Raw genomic sequence first — 26,914 nt, 5'->3', positions numbered from 1 at the left:
AGCACACAGGTCCTTCCACTGTGTGGATTAGCTGTCAGAGAGACCTGACAAGAACACCGCGAGCAAAGAGATTCACTTGAGTGAATATTTATTGAAGACATCTGCATGCACCCAATTTGCCACCTAACAGGAAAGAGTGGTTTTGTACAGAAGACTTCAGTTGCAATGGCCTCCAACCCCACCTGCTTCCTTAAGTGAGTGGCGTGACCTTCCTCCAGACTAGAAGGGTTTTTTCTTTGCTTGTTTTGTTTTTAATGTAGTTCTTTGGCTGTGCCTGGTCTTAGTTTGGCACGTGGGCTCTTTGATCTTCATCGCGAGTGAGCAGAGGCCTGCAGTGAAACGCCATCCCGTGTCAAAGAGAGGAGGTGGAGACACGGACTCATCTCAAGAGTGGACACGAGACAGGCCCCTTCCCCTGAACATACCAGAGGAAGAGGGACTCTCCATATGGGTGGTGTCCTCGAGGACTTTTAGCTGTGGCCTGTGGAATTTAGTTCCCTGACCAGGGATTGGACCCAGGCTCCCGGCGTTGGGAGCTCAGAGCCTTAGCTACTGGGCCACGAGGGAAGTCCCCAGAAGGGTTTTTATTCAGCAAAATTCTTGGTGAGCCATTTGGTGGTAAAAAGACTGTCCTTAACATCAACCCCAAAGACATGTAAAAAGGAGAACTAAAATGACTCTTCATAATAAAAAAACAAACAAACAAACAAAAAACACAAATTGGAGGTTAAGGGAGAGCACTTAGGAAGAGTGGATTGGGAGAGAAACAGCGCTGAGCAAGATGGCAGGGGCCAGGCAAGCAAGGCCCTGGAGGTGGGGCTGCAGGCTGGAGGGCTCCCGGTCAGTTCAGTGGCTCAGTCGTGTCCACACATCACCACTGGAAAAACCATAGCTTTGACTAGATGGGCCTTTGTCAGCAGAGTAATGTCCCTGCTTTTTGATATGCTGTCTAGGTTGGTCATAACTTTCCTTCCAAGGAGCAAGTGTCTTTTAATTTCATGGCTGCAGTCATCACCTGCAGTGATTTTGGAGTCCAAAAAATAAAGTCTGTCACTGTTTCCATTGTTTCCCCATCTATTTGCCAGGTAGTGATGGAACTGGGTGTCATGATCTTAGTTTTCTGAATGTTGAGCTTTAAGCCAACTTTTTCACTCTCCTCTTTCACTTTCATCAGGAGGCTCTTTAGTTCCTCTTCACTTTCTGCCATAATGGTGGTGTCATCTGCATATCTGAGGTTATTGATATTTCTCCCGGCAATCTTGATTCCAGCTTGTGCTTCCTCCAGCTCAGTGTTTCTCATGATGTACTCTGCATATAAGTTAAATAAGCAGGGTGACAATACACAGCCTTGGCGTACTCCTTTTCCTATTTGGAACCAGTCTGTTGTTCCATGTCCAGTTCTAGCTGTTGCTTCCTGACCTGCATATAGGTTTCTCATGAGGCAGGTCAGGTGGTCTGGTGTTCCCATCTGTTGAAGAATTTTCCTTAGTTCTTGTGATCCACACAGTCAAAGGGTTCTAATGGGCCACTTTTAAGGTGTCTGCTGTATCTGCCACAGTAAAAGCCCCTGTGCTGTTCCCCAAATGATCCGTAAAGCAGCTGTTTGCTCAGCCCAGAGTTCACGTGTCCTCAGAAGAGATGGAGATGGGGCTCCAGCCTGGTGAGCAGAGGCTGTGAGCAGTGAGACACCAGCCAATGTCAGAGAGAAGAGGTGGAGACACGGATTCTTCCCAGGAGTGGACATGGGACAAGCCCCTCCCCCTGAATATACCAGAGGAAGAGACTCGAGATGAGTGGTTACCTTGAGGTTCCACAAAGATGGCAAAATAGATTATAAAGAAGGATCAAGTTCCTCACTGCTCAGGCAGGAAGCCCTTTTCTCTGCAGATCCATTCTAAACAAGAGCGAATGCCAGCCTGCCAGCTAGGATTGTAAGGATAGAGGGCCATTGAAAGACACGTTGGTGAGCAGAACGGACTTCCCAAGGCAGAGGTCCTTGCTGGCCAGGGGTCGGGCAGCTCCCCGAGGCTGGGGACTGAGTGTGTGTGCACTGCTCGCCCAGTGTTCCTGGGCTGGTGTCTGCTTTTTTGAGAGCCTTCTGGCTGTGAGGGAGGGAATCTTGGAGCTCAGGTTGTCTGGTCATGTCACGAGAAGGTGGAGGGCACCATCTTGAATGAAATCTAATCCAGCCTTTTGATGCCCGGCCCTCCGCGCAGGCAGGGCATGACCCAGGTCAAGGTGATGAGGTGGTGCGGGCAACGAGCCGACGGCCAGTCACCGGCCCGTCTGACTCACCAGCCGCAGTGCCCTCTAGGTGACCCCTGAGCGTGCTCCCCAGATGCCCCAGCTCTCTCCCTGGGCACTGGGCCAGCTCGAGAGGAAAATTCTTGTGATCTGCAGTTGCAGGAGATAGTGACGCATACAGAAAAAGGGCCCTGAATTCAGTGTTTTCCTGCCCTGGCTGGGACACTCGAGGGCCCTGTGACTTGCTGGCTGGCCTCTTGAGCATCCATGGAGGCCCCGCACAGAACCAGGCTCTCCATGCGCTCCATGAATTGTGTCTTCTCATCTGCTCCCTCTGTGTCTTCTTCCTGCCACAGCTGTTGCCGCCATCAGTCAATGTCTGATACCCAGTTCTGCCCAGGATGAGGCCAGCCCCCTCGCTGCTATGAATGTCTTGGTTAGTCCTCCTGCCCTTCTATGAGTAGACCTCGGCCCTGAGGAAAGCCAGATGTCCTCAGAAGGGCTGTGATGCCCAAGTGATGCTTGATGTGGTAACGAGTCTCTGGGAATGGAGCTCTGAAGGAGACAGCCTTCGATGTTGAATGTGCATTGGAAGGACTGATGCTGAAGCTGAAGCTCCAGTACTTTGGCCACCCGATGCAGTGAGCTGAGTCGTTGGAAAAGACCCTGATGCTGGGAAAGATTGAAAGCAGGAGAAGGGGACGACAGAGGATGAGATGGTTGGATGGCATCATCGACTCAATGGGCATGGGTTTGGGTGGACTCCGGGAGCTGGTGATGGACAGGGAGGCCTGGCGTGCTGCAGTTCATGGGGTCGCAAAGACCAAACAACAGAGCAGCCCTTGTAATCAAGAACCTATTTTGTTCATTAGCATCTTATCACTCGTTCTTCCATAACTTCTCCCCCATCCATCTCGTGTCAGCGTTCTCCCTGACAGAGGCCACAGGGCCATCTGCCCAGGCCCAGAGCAATAGCAGCTGCTGCTTTAAGAAGTGGTTTGACAAAATTCTGTAAAGCAATGATCCTTCAATTAAAAAATTAATGCATTGGCAAAACAAACAAAAATAAAAGAAGTGGTTTGAAAGAGCAGGGGCTTTAGCTTTGTTGGCTGTTGAGGAAAGCTTCAGCTTTGCCTTGGCAGAGTCTCATGGCCCAGGGTCTTCTCCTCAGGATTGCATTTTCAGAGGATCCAAGTTACTCAAACTCTCTGAGTCTTGCTTTCCTCATCTGTAAATGCAGTTAGTTCCAATCTGGTGCAGTTGTCATAAATTGAGATCAGATCTGCCAAGTGCATGGCCGAGAGCCTGGTGCCAACTGTGATGGGCGAATGCTTAGTTGATGTAGAAGTTCTACTGATGATCTTGGTAGTTAATCCAGAGTTTATTAAACTCAAGCAGAACTGATTCCATGTCACCTGCAAGATTCTGGGCCAACTGACAAACTAGTGTGCTAGAGATAAGGAGTATGTCAGCTGTATAGTCTAGAATGTTCAAGTCCTGGAGCATCTTTTCCAGTGCACTGCTGCTGCTGCTAAGTCGCTTCCGTCGTGTCCGACTCTGTGTGACGCTATAGATGGCAGCCCACCAGGCTCCTCTGTCCCTGGGATTCTCCAGGCAAGAACACCGGAGTGGGTCACCACTTCCACCGCACAGAGCCCTGCAAGTCTGCACTGGAGCACGGTAGACGTGTAAATCCAGGCAAAGAGTATCAGCTGATGTTTAAGGGGATCGATGATAAGCCACTTTACACCCCAGAGTCACTCTCTCCATTGCAGGGATGAAGGCGAGGGTGCCGGACAGACTGACTAAGGCCCTCTCCGCAGGGTGCTCTGCTCCGGACTTTGTGGTGAGCCCGCCCTTCCATGATGGCTGCTTCCTTCAGCCTGCCCAGCTCCCATCTCCCTGTGGAGTGGCAGCCTGCTCCAACGACGTGGGGGTCCCCAGCCTGCTCCCAGCCACCGCCCCCCGCTTGGACTGGTGGCTCCCAGGCCTCCTGGACCGTACATTCACAGATCGTGCCTGGAGATGGGGCATCTTTTGCAGGTGGCTGTCATTATGGCTTTGATATTGGCTTTTAGAGCTTTCATTCTCACAGAGTAACCTTTTTTCCCCAAGTTCTATGGGCTCCTAAGGCTCTGTATACTGAATACACACCCCATGCAATTATGCTCATTCTTTCTATATAGAAGAGGCTTTTTTTTTGCCCCCAGGAAGAAGTTGAAGGGCAGCGCTAGAAGCTCAGGAGTTGGACATTTTTGTTGTTGTCGTTTTTATTATTTTTAAGTGAAACAAAGATGAATATTTTTAATGATAAAATGTACAATTCACACAGAAGATAGACATCTTAAACCATTAGATACCTAACAACAAAGAAAGATAAATAAAGCAAAAATCAGAAGAAATACAAGGGAAAACAAAAAGATGTACAATCGTAGTGAGACATATTAACATTTTTCTGAGGACGTTTTATCAAATGTGGAAAAATGAGATTAGGAGCATCTTAAATGATGTCAAATAATTTAAATAAAATAGATTTCCATTTATATTAATCTTATGTCCTACACAAATATATTTAAATTTTTGTATCCCATACATTGGCATTAGATATAGGAGTTGAACCTTTGACTGTCTTCTCCTTTGAGGCCATGTGCTGTCCATTTTAAACACTTTCAGGATTTTGGCTGCCATCTTTGACTCCAAACTCTCTATCTCTACTCTCAATCTCTGGTGGTATGCTGGAGCTGGCTTAAATGTACTCATAATGATTAATCATTAACTATTTAAGAAATGTGCAAGCTAGCTTTTAAGCCATTGGTAACTTGAAATCAGTCATGGTAGACATATTTACCTTTGAAATCGGCAAATATTATAAATCAGGGTTTTGTTTGCTTTTCAGAGAGTAGGCTTACCAGAAGATCCCTGGTAAAGATGATCTCCCTTCTAAATTCCAGGACAGCCAGTTGCCCAGTGGACATCTGCACGCAGATGACCATGGACACCTCAAACTCAACAGCCGCCAAACTGAGCTGTCTTTTCCCATCAACATTGTCATCCTCTTACATTATCTGTTCCTATCAAAGGCAGCAACAGAGGCCAAGGGTCAGGGAATTCAAAATACAAAGGGGATGAGGCATGAGATTAGGCAAAGGGCTAACTTCAGAGACAGGGAAGACCCTCCTTCTCTGTACCCTGAGGCAGGATGGCAGCATGGATGGGTGAAGAGTGAGTCCGTAAGTAAGGGCAGAAGTTCCCTTTCTCAGCCATAAAGTAAAGGTAATGATTTCACTCTAAGCGGAAGGGGTGAATAATGCTTTAGCAACCACTCAAATAGGAGCAGAGAGTATCTGAAAACGGTTCATTCTTAGCTGTGCGGGTCTTAGGTGTCCCCAGCCAGGGATCGAGCCCAGGTCCCCTGCATTGGGAGTCCAGAGTCTTAGCCACTAGACCACCCAGGGAAGTCCCAACAACAGTTCATCCCTTCCTGCAGTAGCATCTGGCTGAATCTATGTGTGTAAGTCATCAGTCGTGTCCGACTCTTTGCGACCCCGTGGACTGTATCCCACCAGGCTCTTATGTCCATGGGATCCTCCAGGCAAGAATACTGGAGTAAGTTGCCATTCCCTTCTCCAGGGGATCTTCCCAACTCAGGGATCGAACCTGGGTCTCCTGAATTGTAGGCAAATTCTTTACTGTTTGAGCCCCTGGGGAAGACCAGGTGAATCTATACTGCAATTATTTTCACTGAATCTTAAGATATTCAGGTTGCTGAATACTTTAGCCTGACCTAATAATGCTAGGAGAAGGCGGGCAGAGGTTTAAGGGACTGTTTCACGTGGTTTACAAATGTCCCTGAGACACAGACGTTCTGAGAAGCAGAGAAAGGGGCAAGGAGCTCTGGGGCGGTGCCTCTGGACGAGCTGGTGGCCAGTCTTCCAACTGTGCTTGCTTGCTTCCAGCAGTTGCTCATCTTTCTGCCTTCCACGGTTCCGCTCTCCATGCTTATGTCGAATCACACGTTGTTAATCAACTCCAGCACTTTCCTCACTGAACCTGCTAGCACTCTAGGGTCCTTTCCAGCAGCCACCACTGCGACCAGCCCTGCCCTAGTTCAAAAGGAACATGTGAGGAAAGAGGGAGGCTTCAGGACTCACAGGTAGTATGTTCACCACTTGTTTTGAAACATCAAAATGATTCATTCATACCTGAAAACGGCCCTGTGTTTACTACACACACTGAAGCATAGTTTTCCATAAAAATGGACACCATTTTCCTCCTCTGCTCAAAAGTAAAAGAAATACAAAAATTCCCAGAGTGCAGTTCAATCCAGAGTGCAAGTATGTTGGCCCAAACTGGCGTTTTTGTTGTTGATGATACAAGGTAGATTCACGCAGTAGGAAGATGGGATTTAAGACAATCCACGGGTGATGCTCAAACATGCACCCACTGCAAAGAGGAATCAAGCGGGATCAGGATGTAAGACTCTGGACAAGAAGGGGGTCCTCAAGGGCTCTGCCAGCTCTAAATATTCTCATCCTATGATTTGCAAAACAAGCCAGGGTGAAATCAGCCTCCTTTTGTTATTCATATGAAGCCAGGGGCATGAGGAGCAGGCCCAGGAGCCTGTCCTTATTCTCCAGGTAATGGGTGAGGCTCACATCCGTTTATACCTTCTGAAATCCTGAGATCCAGCAGCTTGCACCAAGGTACTCTCAGGAGCAATAAAGGGTGAGGTTAAGGTTAATGGAACCAAGCACTGATGACGGGAAACACGGATGTGCGTGTCAGCGCAGCCTTGTAGACTCGGTCACAGACTCTGTGTGTGTTTGCATCTGCTGTGACTATGCCTGTGTGTGGGGCGGGGTGTCTGTCCCGGTAGTACAGCGGCCTCTGTTAGGAATGGCTGAAGACCCCTTGGGTGAACAAGTTGTCCTTGAAGTGGGGCTAGAAAGTCATGCTTTAGGATTTCAAAGAGGAGTAGCAAATGAAGGACTTGGGGACTGCAGGTGTAGACTACCCACATAAGCCTGGACCCAGAGTACCTGCCGTGGAAGGCTCGCCTCCCCCACCTCCAGTAAGCCCAGCTCGCTCTCCGCAGCGGGGAGCCGTAGAGACAGCGCCCCCACCCGCCCCGGGCCCTGACAGCACGCGCAAGGGTGGGCCTGGCGGCTCTCACGGAACCGTCAGCCCCTCAAAGCGGAGGTCACGCACGGCCGGGCCTCGGGCGGACAGCAGTCCTGCCGGGAGCCCCGAGGCCTGCGTCCAGCCAGGCCCCGAGTCCCCGTCGGGCCGGCTCCCCGCCGGGAGGCCTGAACTCCCTGCGGCCCATGTCCCCGTGAGCGCCTGTCCCCGCCATCACTACAAGGAGTCGTTCCACTTGGCCATTTTCTTTTCTTTATCTTTGGGCGCCCCGGGTCTTCAGGGCTGTGCCGGGCTCTCTCTGATTTCAGGGCGGGGCCGCTCTCCAGCTGTGAGCCGCAGGCTCCTCGCAGCGGAGCCTTCTCTTGCTTTGGACCTCCGCAGCTCTGGTGCACGGGCTTAGCTGCTCCATGACACGTGGGATCTTCCCGGACCAGGGATTGGACCTGTGTCTCTGGCACTGGCAGGCGGATTCTTAACCAATGGACCGGCAGGGAAGTCCCTGGCCGTGTTCCGTGGTGAGCAGCACATGCCTCTGCATCCTCAGCTTCTTTGTCTTGTACCTCCGTTCAGTTCAGTCCAGTCGCTCAGTCGTTTCCGACTCTGCGACCCCATGAACTGCAGCACGCCAGGCCTCCCTGTCCATCACCAGCTCCCGGAGTTCACCCAAACTCATGTCCATCACGTCAGTGATGCCATCCAACCATCTCATCTTCTCTCATCCACTTCTCCTCCTTAGTTACACACAGGCTTTTCCTGCTGCAAACCTCTAATAATGAGCAGAAGGGCCATTTGCCCAGGTGGACTGGGGTCCTGGAGGGGGCCCAACCTTCCATTCAGGGGTCCACGTGGCAGAGCTGCTCCTCCTCTTGTGGAAGCTTCTGCCCCCGCCGGCTCATCCCTCCCCACCAGCTCTCCCCCAGTCTCCTGGCTGCCCCTCCCATCCTTCAGCCTCTGGCTCCAGGGCCTCCCTCTCCTGTCCACGCCGGCATCCTGAAAGGCGCTAACCACCCAGTTCCCCGGCCTCCAAGTTGGCCTCGACCTCAGTAACCTCTGCTTCTCTCACTTCTCCCCTTCATCCTGTCCTTGGTACTCCATGAACTGCTCTCAAAGTCTAAAGCTTTCAAAGCCCACACCTTGAACAGTCCCTGGACGGGGTCTTTCTGAGACCCCTCTCTCTAGAGCCGTGTACCTCCTCAGTCTCCAAGAGACCCCGAGTTGCTTGTTGCTCCATTTCTCACACACAGCCTAGCCCCACTCGCCTCCCCCTCCAGCCTCGAATTGCAGCCCATACGCCATAAATCCCTGCTGGACACACACTGTCACCCCCAGGCAGGGCGCGAGCCCACGGTCCCGCCTGTTACGGGGCCTCCACACTGCACTGACCTTGACTTCTATGTCCAGATGGATTCTATAAAATTGGATTCTCGTCTCTTTTCTATTTCTTGCTGTCACACCCCCGTGTCTGGATCAGTGCGACAGCCTGCCCTCTGCCAAAGCTGCGGAGACACAGACGGCCACCCCCACATGGCACCTCGCCAGCCGGGTGGGACGTTGGGATGCCTCCTGTGTTCACTGTCCTTTGAGCTCCCTCCCTGGCTGTGCCAGGCGCTCACCGCTCTCCTCACATCACCCGTCCATTCCTGTTCTTTCCCTCTAACCAACTTTGGGAGAAAATAAGAGGCTCTTCACCATGCAATCCCTAAACTTCCTCCTCTCCCACGGTCATCCCCTCAAACTCATTTTCCAGGACACACGGCTGCTCAGTGAGAGACCACCTTTCCCAGCCTCTCTGCAGGTCAGTGTGGCCACATGTCTGGTTTTCTTTTATTTGTCTGCACCCCTCAGCATGCAGGAGCTTAGTTCCCCTGACCAGGGATCAAACCTGAGTCCCCCCGCCACCCCCCACAGTGGAAGCCAGGAGTCTTAACCGTTGTACAGCCAAGGAAGTCCCTCTAAGTTCTTTCCAATAGGAGATGAGAAAACCGGCGTGGGCCGGACATTTCCTTAAAGAGCTCAGCCCGGATTGGCTTGTCCCTTTTCTTCCCAAGGTCTGAGGATGACCTTGAGGCTGGTGTTGAGGATGGCCACGCTGCCTTGCTGGGCCGGGCCTCTGCCTCCTCTGCCTGGACAGGCAGGTGGCGGAAGGTTCAGTCCTGTCTTTGAGTCACTGGTCCTGGGGCCCTTTGTTGCAGCAGCCTGGCCTTTGCCTGGACAACCTCCTCAGACCTCTGTCTTTATGGGCACTTTTCCTGCCTACCCCTCACCTGTCGCAGAGGTCAAGGTGAACCTCTGTTTGCCAAGGTGGATTCCTCCACCCCGGTGCTCCCCTTCTTTATTTGTGACTTGGCTCTAGCGAATGTGCACTCTCTTGCCTAAATCTCCATGTGGCCCCTTTACTGGCTGAGCTCCCTGCACCTGTAAACTGCTGTCCCCTCTCTCCCTTCACAGCCTCAAAGCAAGCCCTCTGTGACGCTCATCCCCCAGCCAGCCCCTCCTCTCTCCGGCTTCTCTGCCAAGCTTCTCAAAGAAGCGGTTCCTGCTTTCTGCCTCCCCTCCTCACCCCCATTTCCTCCGCAGCCCGCTGGCCCGCACGCTCCCCTGTCAGTGGGAAGTGCTTTCAGAGGCGCCCCCAAGTTGCCTCTGGGACTCTGATCCCCAAAGAGGCCTTTCCCCTCTGGCTCCTGCTCATCCTCTCGGCTCCGAGGAAGCCCAGGGAACAAGCAGCCCCGGGGCGGCCGGCTCCTTCCCAGGTCCACTCCCTGAACATGGGCGGCTCCCAAGGACTCCATTCCTGTCTTTCCCCGCCACCGGCTTGACCTGGACAAGTTCCTGGCCCCCCGTAGTCTTGACCGCCAGACGACAGGTCAGATGAGACGTCCACCCTTCTCATTCTTCCGAATCTGACCCACACCTCCAACTGCTGGCTTGACCTCTTGGGTACTCCACGGGCACACTGCGAGCAGCCTGTCCAAGCCCATGTCTCTTCCGTCCCTTTTCCCAAACGGCCTCCTCTTCCTCCTCTTCCTCTCTCCCTCGACCAGTGGTGTGACCAGTTCCCCACCCAGCCACCTGGACTCAGAGTGGTCGTAGACCCCCTTCGCCCTCCACAGCTCCTTGCCCATGTGTGCGTGCTCAGTCACCCAGTCGTGCCCAACTCTTTCTGACACTATGGACCCGCCAGGCTGCTCTGTCCATAGAATATTCCAGGCAAGAATACTAGAGTGGGTGGCCATTTCCTTCTCCTGGGGACCTTCCTGATCGGGGATCGAACTCGCATCTCCTACAGCTCCTGCATCTACAGGTGGGTTCTTTACCCCTGAGCCACTGGGGAAGCCCCACAGCTGCTTGGGAATTCATTCTCCTTCTTTGGCTTCCAGATGTGTCCCAAACCTGCCCAGCCCTTCCCACCCCAGCTCGAGTCTCCACTATCTCGCGCTTAGCAGCGGCGTCCCTGCCTTTAGGCCTGCCCGCCTCACCCTACCCCATGTGCTTGGTCGCTCTGTTGTGCCCGACTCTCTGTGACCCCGTGACTGTAGCCCGCCAGGCTCCTCTGTCCGTGGGACGTTCCAGGCAAGGATACTGGAGCGGGGCGCTGTTTCCTGCTCCAGGGCATCTTCCCCACAGGGACTGAGCCCGTGTCTCCTGCACTGCAGGCAGATTCTTTCCTACTGAGCCACCTGAGCAGCCCACCCACCCTCACCTTGCTGCCAAAGCTGCCCTTCGGAAGTGCACTTTCCTGCCGTGTCTCTGAGTTCCCCCGTGCTCCCCTGTAAGACCCCAGCTCGTCAATGCCCGCCACACCCTCCCCACTCTGGAGACTGACCCCTGGGCTCTTCCCTGTCTTCAGACCCCATGTCCTGTGTCCTGGGGATCACTCTCACTCCTCACCCAGAGTGTGTTTGTGCCTCCAGGAAGGCTCCTCCCAGCAGCAGTCAGCCTCGGTTCCCCTCTGCCCTACTTACTGCTCCTGGAACTCCTGTGCATGGCTGAATGGAGCGCTGCCTTAATATCCCGAAACACACACTGCATTGCTCTGCAGTGGACCTCTGTCCCTCTTCTGGATCACCTAGCATCTGAACCTTCTTCCCACACTTGGGGCGTCTTCCGCTTCTTAGAAGCCTACCTTCCCCTGTCGAAACAGAAAACTCCGGATACCCACTCTCCCAGCTCCTTTCACTGAAACAAGGGCTCCTGACCTGTCTTCTCCAATTGGATATTCACCCTCGGCTTGACTCAGAAATGTGCGGCCCAAAGAGACCGAGCCCCTGGGGACCCCATGCTGACAAGCGGTTGCAGCAGTGGCAGATGCTTCAGAGGCCAGGACTGGGGTCTTGTGTCCCTGGCAGCAATGGTACAAACCCGGGCATGCTTTTGAGCCTTGGTCCTGGTCCATGGCCCGTTATGTAAGCCCTGAAATATCCTTCTCTCCTCATTGTTAAAATTAATTTTTATCACAAGATAGTTGCTTTACGATGTTGTGTTGGTTTCTGCTGTACGGCCAAGTGGATCAGTTATACATACACATATTGATGCTTTCAAACATCAGTTTGGTGCTGGAGAAGACTCTTGAGAGTCCCTTGCACTGTAAGGAGATCATGCCAGTCAATCCTCAAGGAAATCAACCCTGACTACTCATTGGAAGGACTGATGCTGAAGCTACAATACTTTGGCCACCTGATGCGAAGAACTGACTCATTGGAAAGACCCTGATGCTAGGAAAGATTGAAGGCAGAAGGAGAAGGGAACGTCAGCAGATGAGCTGGTTGGATGTCATCACTGACTCAATGGACACGAGTTTGAGCAAACTCCAGGAGACAGTGAAGGAAAGGGAAGCTGCCGTCCGTGGGGTCGCAAGGAGTTGGACACGACTGAGCGACTGAACAACCACTCTTTTTTAGATTATTGTCCCATGCAAGCCATTACAGAATACTGAGGAGAGGACCCTGTGCTGCACATTAGGTCCTTATTAGTCATCTATTTTTAAAGATAGTTTTAAGTTTTATTTATTCATTTTTTAAAAAATATCTGTTTAACTGCACTGGGTCATAGTTGCTTGTTGCAGAGTCAGTAGTTGTGGGGTGTGGGCTTAGTTGCACCATGGCATGTGGGACCTTAGTTCCCAGACCAGGGATCGAACCTTCATCCCCTGCATTGGAAGGCAGATTCTTCACCACTGGACCAGCAGGGAAGTCCCCTGTGATTTGTTTTTAATTGGAGGATAATTGCTTTACAATGTACAACAATGTGAGTCAGCCATAAGTAAACATGTGCCCCCTCCCTTCTGAGCCCCCTCCCACCCCCCTCCCCTCCCACCCATCTAGGTCGTCACCAGGCATCGGGCTGAGCTCCCTGTGTTAACAGGAGCTTCCCATTCACTGTCTGTTTTACAGATGGTCTTCTAATGAATCCTTTTCCTGCTTGGCTCATCGAGAACTGGGTTCTGTTGCCACCAAGAGCCCCGACTGTCTCCGGCCGGCTGAGACAGTGAGCCCGGCCTCCGGGGCAGGAGTCGCTTCCTGCCTTTGTTCCTGCACCCGCAGCACGCAGTGGGCATTCAGCAGTTGCCACATTTGTGCACAGACTGCCAGTTATGTCTAGGCCCAAGTCAAGGAGACATTATGCTTTCTAGCATCGCCGTCCTCCTGCTTCCAAGGAGGCAGCAGTCAGGGCAGATGATAATGATCTGACTCTTGCATGCGCAGATGCTCCCCTGCTCAGTGGAAGGTCTGTCTCCATCGCCTCCATCCCCGCTGACCCCTGCTTCCTCGGCGGGCTGAAGGCTCCCTATCCCTATGACCCAGACTAATCAGAAACAGGAGGTGAGCTCTTGCCATGGTTAAACCATCGTCCCCTCCCTCCTTTCCCTGGGAGAGGAAGGATGAGATGTCCTTCCTTGTGGGCCCTGGCTAATGTATCCCATCCAATATTTATGCTCTGCACGTACCTGAACTTCCCAAGCTGTGCCCTGTTTATGCATTCATGAGCAAGTGCTCAAGATAATGTCATTCCTTCAAACGGAGCTGAACCCATGGCTCCTCTTTATGAGGGATTACAGGCTGTTTTTTCTTTATTTGTAAATGCGCCAGCCTAAAAAAAAAAATACCGTGTTTTGTCAGAGACAGCTGATTAAACACCTCTGAGTATCTGTCAGTGCAAACCGCGAGATCATTAATTTATGCTGTAAAAAGAATAGCTGGGGAAGTGTGACTTAGACAGGTGTTGTTCCTTTCCTCGTTTGAAACAAATAACATTTGCATCTTTGGAAAGAACGTTGTGAAAACATCACCCTAATGGATCAGGGTTTTCCAGAGTGACATCGGTCGTGTCCCTTTGACGCTCATCTATTTCAAGCCTCAAAGTGGATATTTTAGTCTTAAACAGCAGGTGTCCTGATATGGAAAAGCTTCTAAATTTGCATGGGCTTGGAAAGCCTTCAATCTTTCTCTTGGCTCTCTCCCTTCCTGCCTGCCCGCCCCGCCTCTTATTTCCTCATCGTCTGCCGCAGTCTCACCATCACTGCATAGTTTCCAAATAATTTCTGCATCTTGTGAATATCTTGGCCTGAATTTGCAGATCAAGGGGCTGCTGCTCCTGGTGGAGTTCACCTGGTGGGTTTGTTTTGAGTGTGGATTTAAAGAAGCGTCAACTAGTGATTTTTTTTTAAACAAAAATTTAGCAGGAGACAATGTTCCTTCCGGAGATGTAAAGGCTGCATTTACTAAGTTGAACAAAGTGTTTATAAAGTGGAATGTTTGCACCACTTTAATTGTAAAAATACCTCACAAATCTTCTTTTGGTATAGCATTTGTATGAAATCTGTTTTTCAAATCTGTTGCCATTTCCAAAGACACTTTCCTGTGGATTCTGCAGTATATCCTAGTCTGCAGAGACAAATACAGAGACCAGTCAATTCACACCATTAAAACTATACAAGGAACAACTTGATTATTTCATTTGATCCTCATAATAACTCTTTCAAGACAACCTGACCCTATTTTGCAGGTAATGAAGCAATCTCAGACTTTTTTGGAGGGAAAGGCTTAAGACTGTATAGAATTTGTACATAGTTCAGCTCAATACACAATCTGCTTGAGTATGGTGCCAGGAGCTTGGGACATAAAGGTGGACTAAATGCAACCTCTGCCTTCAAGCTCAAAGTCGAGCATCTGTGGAGCCAGGACTTTAACCCAGGTCTTCTAATTGCAAACCCTTGTCTCCCTTTATCATCTCAGCTCCAAGGTTTGGGCCAGCTTTAGGGAAAACCATCAGATATAAGAAATTTGCTTTCAGTAAGCAGCCTTCTCCCTTTGGTACCCTCCTTTCTTCTCAAGCACCAAACACCCTCATGCTTCCCAAAGCTCTCTCTGACATTTGCCTTCCAAACTCCCCAGTATTACCACTCCCTCCTTTTCTCTCCCAAACTCAGCTTGCCTGGGTCTTACTCTGGCTCACAGCTACTGAATCTTAGAAGTCTTTCTAAACTTTTTGACCATGACTTGTGGTGACCGGGCCACTAAATAAAGCTCACAGGGCTTCAGTGAGAGAACTTGTAAAAAGTGTCCCTTCTTCAGGGGAGTCACAGCCCTCCACTGGGCTTCACAGCTCTGCAATCAGAAGACCCCTTCACCCCCTTAACCAGGCAGTCCTAGAGCAGAACCTGTGGAGCAGTACGGGGCAGTCTGTAGTAAGAAGTGTATCTTGCATCGTCTTGGTGGTCAAAGCCAGAGGAGCTCGCCTGCCACTGTCCATGGTCCTGAACAATTCCTCCATGCAAGGACAAACGTCTTCTATCCCTGGGTCCCCAATGGTCCTTGCTGAATGCTGTTACCATATGTAGGTTTCCCTTGTTTATTTTTCCTCTTGATGAAAAGTCTGCCCTTTTATTCCATCACAACACAAATAGGACCCATGATTTGTGTCGCAATTTCCAAAGAGAATGAATACAAGCAGCCTGGATTTGAAGGCCAGGCCCACATTTACTAGTGGGATCTTGGAGAGGCTACTTAGTCTCTCTGGACTTCAGTTTCTCCACCTTTAAAGTGAGGGTCAGAACATTCAAATAGCTCACAAGATTGCTCTGAGGGTTAAATGAGATAATGTATGCGAAATAGTTGGAGAGTATGTTTGTGGAAAAAACCCAGCAAATGCTTTCTAGTAATAGTAACAGTTCTGAACATAATAATTAATGTAATTTCAGGAATTATATTTTTAAACAGACTCTTCCTTATCACCTGGAAATATGTACCCCTTCTCTACCTGTAAGACAGTCAAGCCAAAAACATGGAAAACCAGATTCATTATTTCAACAGAGAATATTATATAGTGAACTTGTTAAACAAATGCTGAAGGAAGAATACAGCTAAAAGAGAACATTGAGGTAACTCAGAGAGTAACAGCAGGAAGCAACTCCCAATCCTCAGGGTCGAAGAGACAAAGAGGACATGTTGTACTTCAGAGTCTTGAAGTTTGGACGAGACACCTCTCTGCCCAATGATGTTATTGATACATGCTAATAAATTGATAACTGGCAGTAGCTTGGCAAACTATCAGTCTAGTTGACCAAGAAAGAAAAGCCTTTCTTTAATATGTGCGTCAGTGTATTATCACCTCTATACTCTGCAATTTGTCTTGAGACAACATTTTACATGAGAAAACTGTTAAGAAAAATTATTCAGAACTTGGAAAAAGATAAAGAATGTTGCATATCTTTTCATATCATATTGGGGCATTGTCCAGCATATACTCCCAAGGACTACTAATTCTCTAGAAAAACATATCTTTGTTTCATGCACTATTAATCAGGCCCTAGACTGTGCAGAGTTCTATGTTAGCTTGAGGAAAGATTGATAAACTGCAAATAATTTTGTTCAGTAGAGATTTGAGTTATTACTGTCCTATAAAAAATATCCCCAAAGATTGCAGATTTGCTTCCCTGTGGAACATTCAATAGTTTTGTATCTAATGTAGCAGTTTTAGTTCAGCTTTCTTTTCCCAATGGACCAAATGTTGTCGTTGTTCAGTTGCTAAGTCATATCCGACTCTACAACCCCATGGACTGCAGCAAACTCATGTCCATTGAGTTGGTGATGCTATCTAACCATCTCATCCTCTGCTACCTTCTCCTCCTGTCTTCAATCTTTCCCAGCTTTGGGGTCTTTTCCAATGGGTCAGCTCTTTGCATCAGGTGGCCAAAGTATTGGAGTTTCAGCTTCAGCATCAGTCCTTACAAATAAATATTCAGGGTTAATTTCCTTTAGGATTGACTGGTTTGATCTCCTTGTAGCCCAGGGGGCTTTCAAGAGTCTTCTCCAGCACCACAGTTCAAAAGCATCAATTCTTTGGTGCTCAGCCTTCTTTATAGTCCAACTCTCACATCTTTACATGACTACTGGAGAAACCATCACTTTGACTATATGGACCTTTGTCAGCAAAGTGATGTCTTTGCTTTTCAATATGCTGTTTAGGTTTGTCACAGCTTTCCTTCCAAGGAGCAAGATATCTGTTCCTATATATCTTGAGTACGTATCTGGTTTTGAATACTCTTTGAATCAGCTTTACTATCCTGTAGATTTCCTTCTTAATAAATATATTAATCAGTGTTCTCCCAAGAAACAGAACCCATGGAATATATATAGGTAAAGAGAGAAAGAATGAGATTTATCATGAAGAATTTGTTCATGTGACTTTGGAGGTTGAGAAGTCCAATGCTCTGTCATCTTCAGGCTTGAGACTCAAGAAAGCTGGTGATGCAGTTTCAACACCTAGGAGTTGGAGAGTCAGTGGTGTGGATTCCAGTCCTAATCTGAAGCCCTGAGAATCACGAGTGCCAAAGGCTAAAACAGATCACTGTCCCATCTCAACCACATAGGCAGAGAGAGAGAAGGGGAGAATTCTCTCTTCCTCCAACCTCTTTCTATTCAAGCCCTCGGTGGATGGAATGAAGACCACCCACCCAATTTGGGAAGGACCATCCGCTTTACTCATTCCACTGATTCAATTGCTAACCTGTTTTGGAAACACCCTCACAGACACACCTAGAAATAATATTTAACCAGATATCTGGGTATCCTGAGATTCAGTCAAGTTGACACATCAGATTAACTATCACAATGAGTTAAATAAACCTCTTACCTGAGTTCACTATATACTTGTAAGATAATCACATTTTTACCTATTACATTTTGACAGGAACCGGAATGGGAAGCGTGCTGCCTTCAGCCAAAGTCACACAGAAAGTCAAGGCATCGAGACCTTCATTCAAGTCTGGCTGCCTCCAAAGTCCACATTGTGACCTCTGGGTGCCATTACTCCAGAAAGGTCTGTTTAATAGGGAAACTGTACCGGGGGTTGCTGCTAAGCTCTTGCTAAAGTTTGACAAAATCGGGCAGCAGCTGGAGTGATAAGCCAGTCTGAGACACTCGAGGTAGATTTATGGATTGAGATAGGTCAGAAAAGGTCGAGTGCCCATGTAAAGCAGGGAAGCTAATGAAAATGGTAATGAGAGTCTGAGAAGGATGGCTGCCGTGTTGACACAGGCATGAATGTTAAGACAAACACTAGTCTCCAGCTGTCTGAGGCCTGGACGGATAGCCAGCCACTCCTGCTAAGCCCACCTGCCTTCCCCACACCCCCATCCTAGGCCACCACCCGCGGGCTGCAGGCCCAGTTACAGAGGCAGGAAATGCGAGGTAACTCCACCAGGCTTTCTAATAAATTCTTAAGGCATCTCCTGCAGAGCTAGGAGGAAAGCTGCTATTTGGAAATAAAAAGAAACAGCAGCAGCCTTGCAGGCAGCAAAAGCAGACTCATAAATTTCACTTAAATTTTTTAATACCCAGAATTTAGCATTCAGTCAACTTTACAAAAAATATGAAGACCTCCTCGGTGTAAAGCATTGTGGGAGGCATGAAAAAATTAAAAAGCTATTGAAAGACATCTTAGAGATTGCCATCTCTCAGGGGTCAATCTTCCTTCTCTTGTGTGAGTCAAAAATTTCATTGCTTCTTCTGTGCACTAGGTTCTGTTCCAGTCCTGAAAATACAGCAGGAGATGGGAAGTCCTTGCTCTCATGAGCCTCATAAGCTAGTGAGAGAGACATAATAAATTAATAGAAGATGCAATTACTAAAATATATTAATGCATACATTCTATATAATATATTGATTATATTAACATATAACACAGGTTTCACTTACTCCCTGGTGGTGTCAGTGGCAAAGAATCTGCCTGCAAATGCAGGAGACACAGGTTCGATCTCTGGGCCAGGAAGATCCCCAGAGAAGGAAATGGCAACCCACTCCAGTACTCTTGCCTAGGAAATCCCATGCACAGAGGAGCCTGGTGGGCTACTGTCCATGGGGTCACAGAAAAGGTAGACATGACTTAATGACTAAAAAATAATAATATATAACAAGCAACATTCAATGATATTAATGTATTTCATATTATATGTGTATTAGTTAGTTGCTTAGTCATGTCCAACTCTTTGCAACCCCATAGACTGTAGCCCACCAGGCCCCTCTGTCCATGGGATTCTCCAGACAAGAACACTGGAGTGGGTTGCTATTTCCTTCTCCAAAAGAAACTATAGAAAGAAAGAAAGTGAAGTTGCTCAGTTGTGTCCGACTCTTTGTGACCCCATGGGCTGTAGCCCACTAGGCTCCTCCATCCATGGAATTTTCCATGCAAGAACACTGTAGTGGTTACCATTTCCTTCTCCTCATATTATATAGTATTATATTAATATAATCTCAAGATCAATTAGTGCTATGGAAAAAAAGAAAACGAAATAAGAGGATAAAGTGCTGGATTTGAGGTGTGTGGTCAGGCTACTCAAGATGGCTGTTCTCTTGCCCTCTGGGCCTCTCGTCTGGACCAGGGCCGGGTTCACCTCTACCCCGCATGCATACCTGCCCTTCTCATGTACTGGCACTAAGCACCAGTTAGTGGTAACTTATTTAAGGGGTGGTGAGGGAGCCCACCTGACTTCAGCTTCCCCTGGACCTGGGAATCTCCCCTTCCACTGGGGAGCCAAGAGCACACCTGCCTGCCTCTGACGCACACGGTGGGGTGTCGCTCCAGGACCTTCCTTCAGACGTGGCAGCCCCCCATCCAGGAAACCACTGATAATGTGTTGCTGGTTCTGGGCTCTTTCTTTGGTCTTCAAGCTGGGCGAGCAAAGGCCTCGCAGGCCTGTGAGGTGCAGCTCAACAGAGCTGTTCTAGAGCAGTCAGGACGACCCCTGTGAGAGCTGAAGGGAAGGAGCAAGCTACTTGAAATCCTTAGAGAAGAACATACCTGGCAAAGGCGATCGTAATTTTAAAGGCTCTGAGGAAGACGTGAACTCGGCAGTTGAAGAAGAGCAAGAGACTCATGGGGCTGGAAGTACCGGTGGCGTCAGTGAGAGGGTAGGACCGGCTTGTAGACCAAGCTGGTTTGTTGGCCAGGGCAATGAGCTCTGACTTTATTCCATACCTTTCATCCCAGTCTGTTTGTCCTGCCATTTAGCAAATGAGGATGCTGTGGCCCCTCGTTTATGAAGCAAATACTACACAGTAAATGTGACTGTGATTCTGCCCTGGTCAATGTGAAAGTTCTACAAAGATACAAAAGGAAAGATACTTGCTTTGTGGGACTCCCCCACTGGCCAACAGAAGGAAAATGTCAGCTCCTGAGCCTCCAGTAACAGAACCCTCATTTCCCAGTTGCTCAGTCAGAAATCTCATTTGCAATCAGCCACTAAGCCCCTTGATTATACTAGGTTGGGCAAAAAGTTCATATGGGTTTTTCTGTTAGAAGTTTTTCTGTAAGAAACCCAAACAAACTTTTTGGCCAACGCAATACATTCTAACAAGCCTCATGTATCCGGGCCTGTTCACCCCCCATCACCAATGCCTGGGTTACACATTGTCACCATTTCAGATCTGGACTTTCTCAGTGGCCCTGCAATGGCTCTCCCTGATCCAGGCTCATCCCACCTCCATCCAACCCCTGATTGTGTGCATGCAAGCCTACTCAGTCATTCAGTCGTGCTCCGCTCTTTGCAACCCTATGGACCATAGCCTGCCAAGGCTCCTCTGTCCATGGGATTCTCCAGGCAAGGACACTGCATGGGTTGCCATTTCCTTCTCCAGGGGATCATCCCAACCCAGGGATCGAACCTGCGTCTCCTGGATTGGCAGGTGGGTTCTTTACCGCTGTGTCACCTTGGAAGCCCAGGGGCCTGATTAATCTTTAAAATGCAAGTCCAATCATGTCCCCGCTACTCGGAAAAAAAAAGCATTTAGTAACTTCCTGTTACCCAGGGGTCGCTGAAGTGCAAATGTCTGCAGGCCCTTCAGCCCTTGGCCTCAGACCCCCTTTCTGACTCCACACTCGGTCTCGTCTCTGTGGATTCTTCTTCTGCGGCCACACTGAGCTCTTGCCATCTCCCAATGCACCATGCTCTTGCACACGCAACTCCTCTTCCCGATCTCTTCCATTTGGATCTGAAACTGAAGATCTTGCCTTGTAGTTTTGATCTCAAACTGCAAGCTTCTTTTCCTGCTCTGGGAAGAGATCCTACCCAAGGTAGAAGAGGATGAGGCCAACGCGGAGAAGGAAAGAGAGCAGAATGGATGCACAGAGTGATAAGACTGAGAACATCACTTGAATTCCTGGATCCCGCCATGCCTGAAGCCAGTGTCACCTAGGAATTCACTTTTGTAAACCAAAAAGGAAGCCTAACGAGTTGCAGTGGGAAATAACCCTGTCTGGAGACATAGGAGACTGCGAGCATGTCGATCAACTGGATGTATCTCATAAGGAGCCTTGAGACTACGCTGGGCCCACTCAGATAACCGAGGATAATCTTTCCAGCTCTAGATCCTTAATTCCACCATATCTGCACAATTCCTTTCTTCACGCCAGGTCATACAGTCACAGGCTCAGGAGGTTAGGGCCTGGATGTCTTTGGTGGGAGGAGTGATGGGCATTATGTTACCTACCATGTGGAGAAAGTGCCCTCTGAAACCAGCAGCAGAGGAAGGGGGCGTTCACTGAGCACAGTAAGTGAAGGAGGGCAGGGGAGTATCCCCGAAGAGGAAAGAGTGTGAACAAGGCTCCTGGGGCTGGGAGGAGAGTGGGGAGTCGAGGACTTTGAAAAAGGCAAGTGCAGCTGGCGTGCAGGGGCCAGGAGCAGAACAGTGAGCAAGGAAGCTGGGGAGGAAGGAGGCCAGGCTTCTGCTGGCTTGGAGAGGACTCGGACTTTGGCCTTTCCTTAAAGCAATGTGGGGATGCAATCAGATGGATCTCCTGAAGATTCCACCGGGGAACCTGGGTTGGAGGGGCCATAATGGACACAGGGAGCCCTATGGAGGCCTGAGGGAACGGGAGCCACTTCCGCCACCACCCCAGTGCCCTGACCCTTCCAGGTAGCATGTGTGAATCATACACGCCTTGCTCAGGAGCTTTCACGTTAACTTGAATATGGAAGATTGCAGACACATACAAAAACGGGTCCACTGAAGGCCCACGCATCCAACTCCTGGCTGTGATGACTGATCAATTCACGGCACCTCCCACAGCCTCTGTATCCCCTACCCCAGGATTATTTGAAGCAAATCCCAGGTATCCTATCATTTCATCTCAGTTTATTTCAACCTGTAGCTGCAGCTGTGTTAGGAATTCTTTAAAAAATAAAACCCATAATCGTCTGGGAGCTAATAAATCCCTGTGCTCGCTCACTTCATATCTGTGGAAGGAATGAATAATTTGGCATTTTGATAGTCTTGTAGAAAAAATATATTGTTTCTCATCTTTGCCTGAATCCCAAAGCACTCTGTGTGTCAAAATCCGCATCCCCTCTGAGCACAGAATGTCCCTACTTGTGAATGCCAAGCTGAGTCTGGTCCCACCCCACGCCTTCTCTTGCCAACTGCTACGCATCACTGCGACAAGTTGCAGGGCGCCTGGGGAAAATGCGTCCTGTTTTTCAGAGGGGCCGATAAAGCCCTTGCCCCAGCCCAGCTCCCAGGATGGCCGAAGCCTTGGGTTGGGGTTCATCTGGCTGGCTTCACGATGACAGATGAAGTTTGGGCAGCCCCATAACGCACGTGCTCACTCTGCTCGTCTCAGGACACCTGCTGCTGGGCCTCCTCCCCAAACGAGCGAGCGTGGGAGCGGGAGCAGCCTCTAATTACACCTTTCTTGCCGTCTCTGGTTCTGTGACTATTTCAAGGAGGAGTGGAATGTTGTTGACATCCTCACTCCTCAAAGATTCCCCTCTCTGCCCTCCTCTCCACAAGAACCTTCACTGCCTGGCACCGCTCTGTTCTGGTCATCAACTGCTGTCGATACGGACCAAGACCCTGAAACACAGGGACTCAAAATAACAATCACTTCACTGTGCTCATGATCTGCAGGAGTGCTGGGGGCGATCCTGCTCCAGCTGGTACTGCGCTGGCGCGCGCTTTGGCCTGAAGGATCCAGGAAGTGTTCGCTCGCGTGTCTGGGGCCTGGGTGAGCACAGGTGGATTCATCTTTCTGTAACTGTGGTCTCCGGCAGAAGAGGCAGACATCTGACATCACAGCTCGGGACCCCAAAAGCACGTGTTCCCAGAGACGGAGAGTGGAAGACATCTCCCTTCAGGCCTGGAAACTAGCAGAGTATCACTTACTCTGCTGCTAATGGTCAAGGCAGTTAAAGGAGGCCGTGAAACTGGATAATTAGGTAATTAGGGTTCTTTCTGCTGCAAATGACAAAAATGCTGTTCAAATTATCTGATACCAAAAAGGGAATTTGTTGCATTATATGACTGCAAAGCTCGAGGTTAGGTTCAAGGGCAACTCGATCCAGTCGCTCAGACGATCATCAATGATTAGGCTCCACCTCTTGCTCTCTTTTTCCTGTGTGTTGGTTTTATCTCTACCAGCCCCACCAAAATGCAGTGGAGGGTTAGTTCTCTAAAGAAAAATCTGGGTACCACCAACAGAGGAAGGCAAGGCATTCTGAAAATGCAAAAGTAATAAATACCGACCATAATCCAGCCCTTGGCTGCGTCTCTCATACCCCAACTCGCCCCTAAACCCAGCTTCACAGGTGCCCTGCCCTCCAGGGTGCTACAGCTCGTGTGCAGCGATAGTCAGCCACCTCATCCTCCAGAGAGACAGCCAAAGTCTGTCCTAGTTGCTGTATCTACGGCAATCCTAGGCTTTCTTGGTGATGTGTATTCCTCTCCGTTAGATCTCACGTGGCTCCTCAGGGTCTGCAGCCTTTGAGTAAATGACACGGTTAACCATCCACCAACATACCCAATAGACACCAGTGGATGAAAGATGGGATGTGTGCTCAGTCGTGTTGGACTGTAGCCCGCCAGGCTCCGCTGTCCATGGGATTTCCCAGGCAAGAATACTGGAGTTGGTTGCCGTTTCCTCCTGTAGGGGATCTTCCCAACCCAGGGATCAAACCTGCATCTCCCGCCTTGACAGGTGGATTCTTTACCACTGAACCATGGGAGTAGCTAAAAATTGCTACTAAAACATTCACTTGAAAAAGGGAAAGAAAAAACGATGGTCGTTAACCCTGGGCGTTCACCATATCCTGTTGGAGGGGGATAGAAAAGCTAGCTTCCTGCTCTGGCAATGGGATGAACTCCTTGACCAGAAGCTGCCTTTGGTTCTGATCTCCTTGATGCCCTCCAGAAACACAGGAGAGATGGACCTTTGGGTGAATTGCTCTGCTGGGAATGCAGTTCTTTAGTAGCTGGTTTCCCGTTGGTGTAAGTGTGTTCATAAGAAATGCACTCATCAGCAAGGAACAGAATGCCTGGCTAACAGTGGCTTAAACAAGCATGTGCTTATTTTTCTCACACAATAATACTTCTAGAGGCAAGCAGGCACCAGGATTAAATCAAGGGTCAATGAACTGTGATTCCTTGGCCTCTCTCCACAGGCGGAGTGCTGCAGCTCTCGCTTACATCAAGGGAAGAAGGCGGAAGGGCTGTTCCAGTGTATCCATCTCCTTCTGTCATGAAAAGCAGAAGCCTTCCCAGAAGCCCTCCTAACTTCCGTTTAGATCTCTTTGGCCAGAAGTGTGTCTCGCGGTCCCTTCCGGGTGGAAGGGAGGTTGTGAAAGCTAGTCCCTTTTGTCCTGTGTTCCCCAAGCAGATCTGAGATTTAGGAGCAAGAAAGGCCTGAAAGCTGCCTTGGGGACTGAGAGCTGGGGTATAAGGGAAGGTAATGCTTTTAAAAAGGAAGTTAGGGATCGATGACGACAAAAGGGGGTGTTGCAGAAACCAAGCACCAGACTCGCAGAGTTGAACTCAGGTTTACTATGCCGGCAGGCCCAGAGGAGTTAACAGTCCAGGCTCTGAGCCCTAAACAAAGGGGTTACAGAGTTTTAATAGACCTACTCTAGTGGGCAACACGAATAGGCTGGTTTAAACTAAGGGGTTTCACGCTCTCAGGAACAGCAGTCAAGACGGGGAGGGGGATGCCTGACCTTCACATGGACAGGCAAGATTAAGCAGGTTTGCAGGGGCTGGGCGGCTGCAAAGAGCAGGACAAGGTGAGTGAGATAAGCTCCAGTTCCTAGTATTGCAAGTCCCCGCTTTCTGAGACTACATGACCTGTGTGATCCGGACTTTTCAAGGAGCAAGCTGAGTTACAGAGGCTGAAAGAGCAGGAGATTATGTAAAATTTTAACTTTTCCTCTTCGGGAGGAAGGGGTACCAGGTGGAGGAAAACAGACCCAATCTGTTTCTTACACTTGTTTATTGCAATTATCCCAATTGCTATTACAATCCCTAATCCACTACTTCTGGCTCTAAAAGTCTTTGTTCTTAAGGGCATACATTAAAAAAAAATTATCTCTGAGTATAAATGTGCTGTGCTTAGTCACTCAGTCATGTCCTACTCTTCGTGACCCCACGGACTGTAGCCCACCAGGCTCCTCTGTCCGTGGAATTCTCCAGGCCAGAATACTGGAGTGGGCTGCCAGTTCCTCCTCCAGGGGATCTTCTGAACCCACAGATCGAACCCAGGTGTCCTGCATTGCAGGTGGATTCTGCACCAGGTGAGTACCAGGGAGCATAACTAAAATGATATAATAAGAATAACATCTCAAAGGAATTCTAGAAGTAAGATCAATGGCAACTTATTTTTAAAATAACACCTTCTTGCGATAACAGATAATGATAACTCGTGGCTTTATCAGTAGTTTTGGGAAGGATGAGAAAGGAGGCTTGACGCGTGCTGACGTGTGTCTTGCCATCCTCCCGTGTCGAGGAGCCGGGGCTACCAACCACTGACACCATCTGAACATCCCCTCCAGCAGCTTTTGAGTCCGAAGGGGCTGGCTGTGTAATCGACATGCCTCCTAAGGCTCAATGGCCCAGAGCCTCTGACGCCCTCTCCCCCACCCCCATCCTGCAGTTAATATCCCGAGGTCCAGGGCTAAGAAGGCTTACGAGAGATTTTCAGATGAGTTGCGTTATTTGCAGGCCGGATTAGTTGGTTAACCCCATGTGAGCGTCCAGGTCCTCTTAGAGTCCCCGGCCAGGGGCCCCCACGTGGTGGTCCCAGGGGGCGCCTTTGGGAGGGTGCAGTCCAGAGCATGAAGTGGGTTGCAGTTCTAGGGCAGAGGAGCCCTGGAAAGGGGCAGAAAGGAGACGCTGCAGTTCTGGGGGCCCCGAGGGGATGAAGTTAATAGAACAGACATCTTCTTGGAAACCAAGTTAATTTCTGAAGCAAAGGCTAAAATAGACTTGGCTCTTTTTTCCTCCCTACCCCGCCCCCACCTAACCTGAAATAATAGTAGAAGAAACGATTAGGGACAGGTCTGCTCTGCACAGCAGAGCAAGCCTGCTTCACAACAACGGCCGGGTCTGTAAAGGAACACGTGGCCACCTCTTCTTCCAGTGGGCTCAGCTAAAAAAAGAAGGCTTCCAGCCGAAGACAGAACCCTTGGCAGTTTCTAGAGCCCATGGCCCTTTAAATCTATCACACCATGGCAAAGGAGGAGAAATCCTTTTTAGGATTCATACTCAGGATTTTCATCTGTTTTCTATTTTTAGTCTTTGGAAGGAAAAAGACAAGAAAGACCTCGTAAACTAAAAGAAGCCATTATCTTTGCTAAAGGAATATCAGCTCTGAGAGAGACAGTACAATTTAGTTTTCTAGGTTGTCGGTTTTTTTTTTTTTTATTCCTTTCAAATTAGAGCAGATGAAAACAAGAAGAGTTAGGAAGCTGGGGAAATGGGTCCAGGAAAGAGTCCTGCCAAATCCCACATCAGTCCTGCCCCCGGCTCCTCCAGCCTGGACCGTGCGTCCCCTCGGTGACCCCTCTCTGTGACCCGTCCCCGACAGCTCTGCTGGCGTTCTCTCTCTGCACTTGGTCCTCATCACGCTGTTCCTCTGCTTAAAAGCCTCACTGAACGCCACACTGTCTTCAGAAGAAAACGCAGACTTTCAAGCAACGCTGCACGGGCCCTCCCGCTCTGCCCTGGTCCAGCCCGCCTCTCCTGCTCTCTCTCTCTTTCTTTAAACTGGAGCG

At 49.4% G+C, this 26,914-nt stretch overlaps 1 long non-coding RNA gene across 1 annotated transcript in view; it reads left to right on the top strand.

The window, feature by feature from the left end:
• The window catches only part of LOC139185422 (uncharacterized), a 78,933-nt gene extending 53,702 nt beyond the window's left edge, over nt 1-25,231 (top strand). The window contains exons 3-4 of the long non-coding RNA XR_011569051.1: nt 17,572-17,700; nt 24,314-25,231. This is a non-coding gene — a long non-coding RNA (uncharacterized lncRNA). The remainder of the gene's footprint in view (nt 1-17,571; nt 17,701-24,313) is intronic.
• The last annotated feature ends 1,683 nt before the right edge of the window (nt 25,232-26,914 follow it).

The sequence above is a fragment of the Bos indicus genome, chromosome 10 (genome assembly GCF_029378745.1).
Source record: "Bos indicus isolate NIAB-ARS_2022 breed Sahiwal x Tharparkar chromosome 10, NIAB-ARS_B.indTharparkar_mat_pri_1.0, whole genome shotgun sequence".
In the NCBI taxonomy this organism is placed as follows: domain Eukaryota; kingdom Metazoa; phylum Chordata; class Mammalia; order Artiodactyla; family Bovidae; genus Bos; species Bos indicus.
Note: the sequence above shows the minus strand (reverse complement) of the source record. Positions and strands in the feature narration are given on the sequence as shown.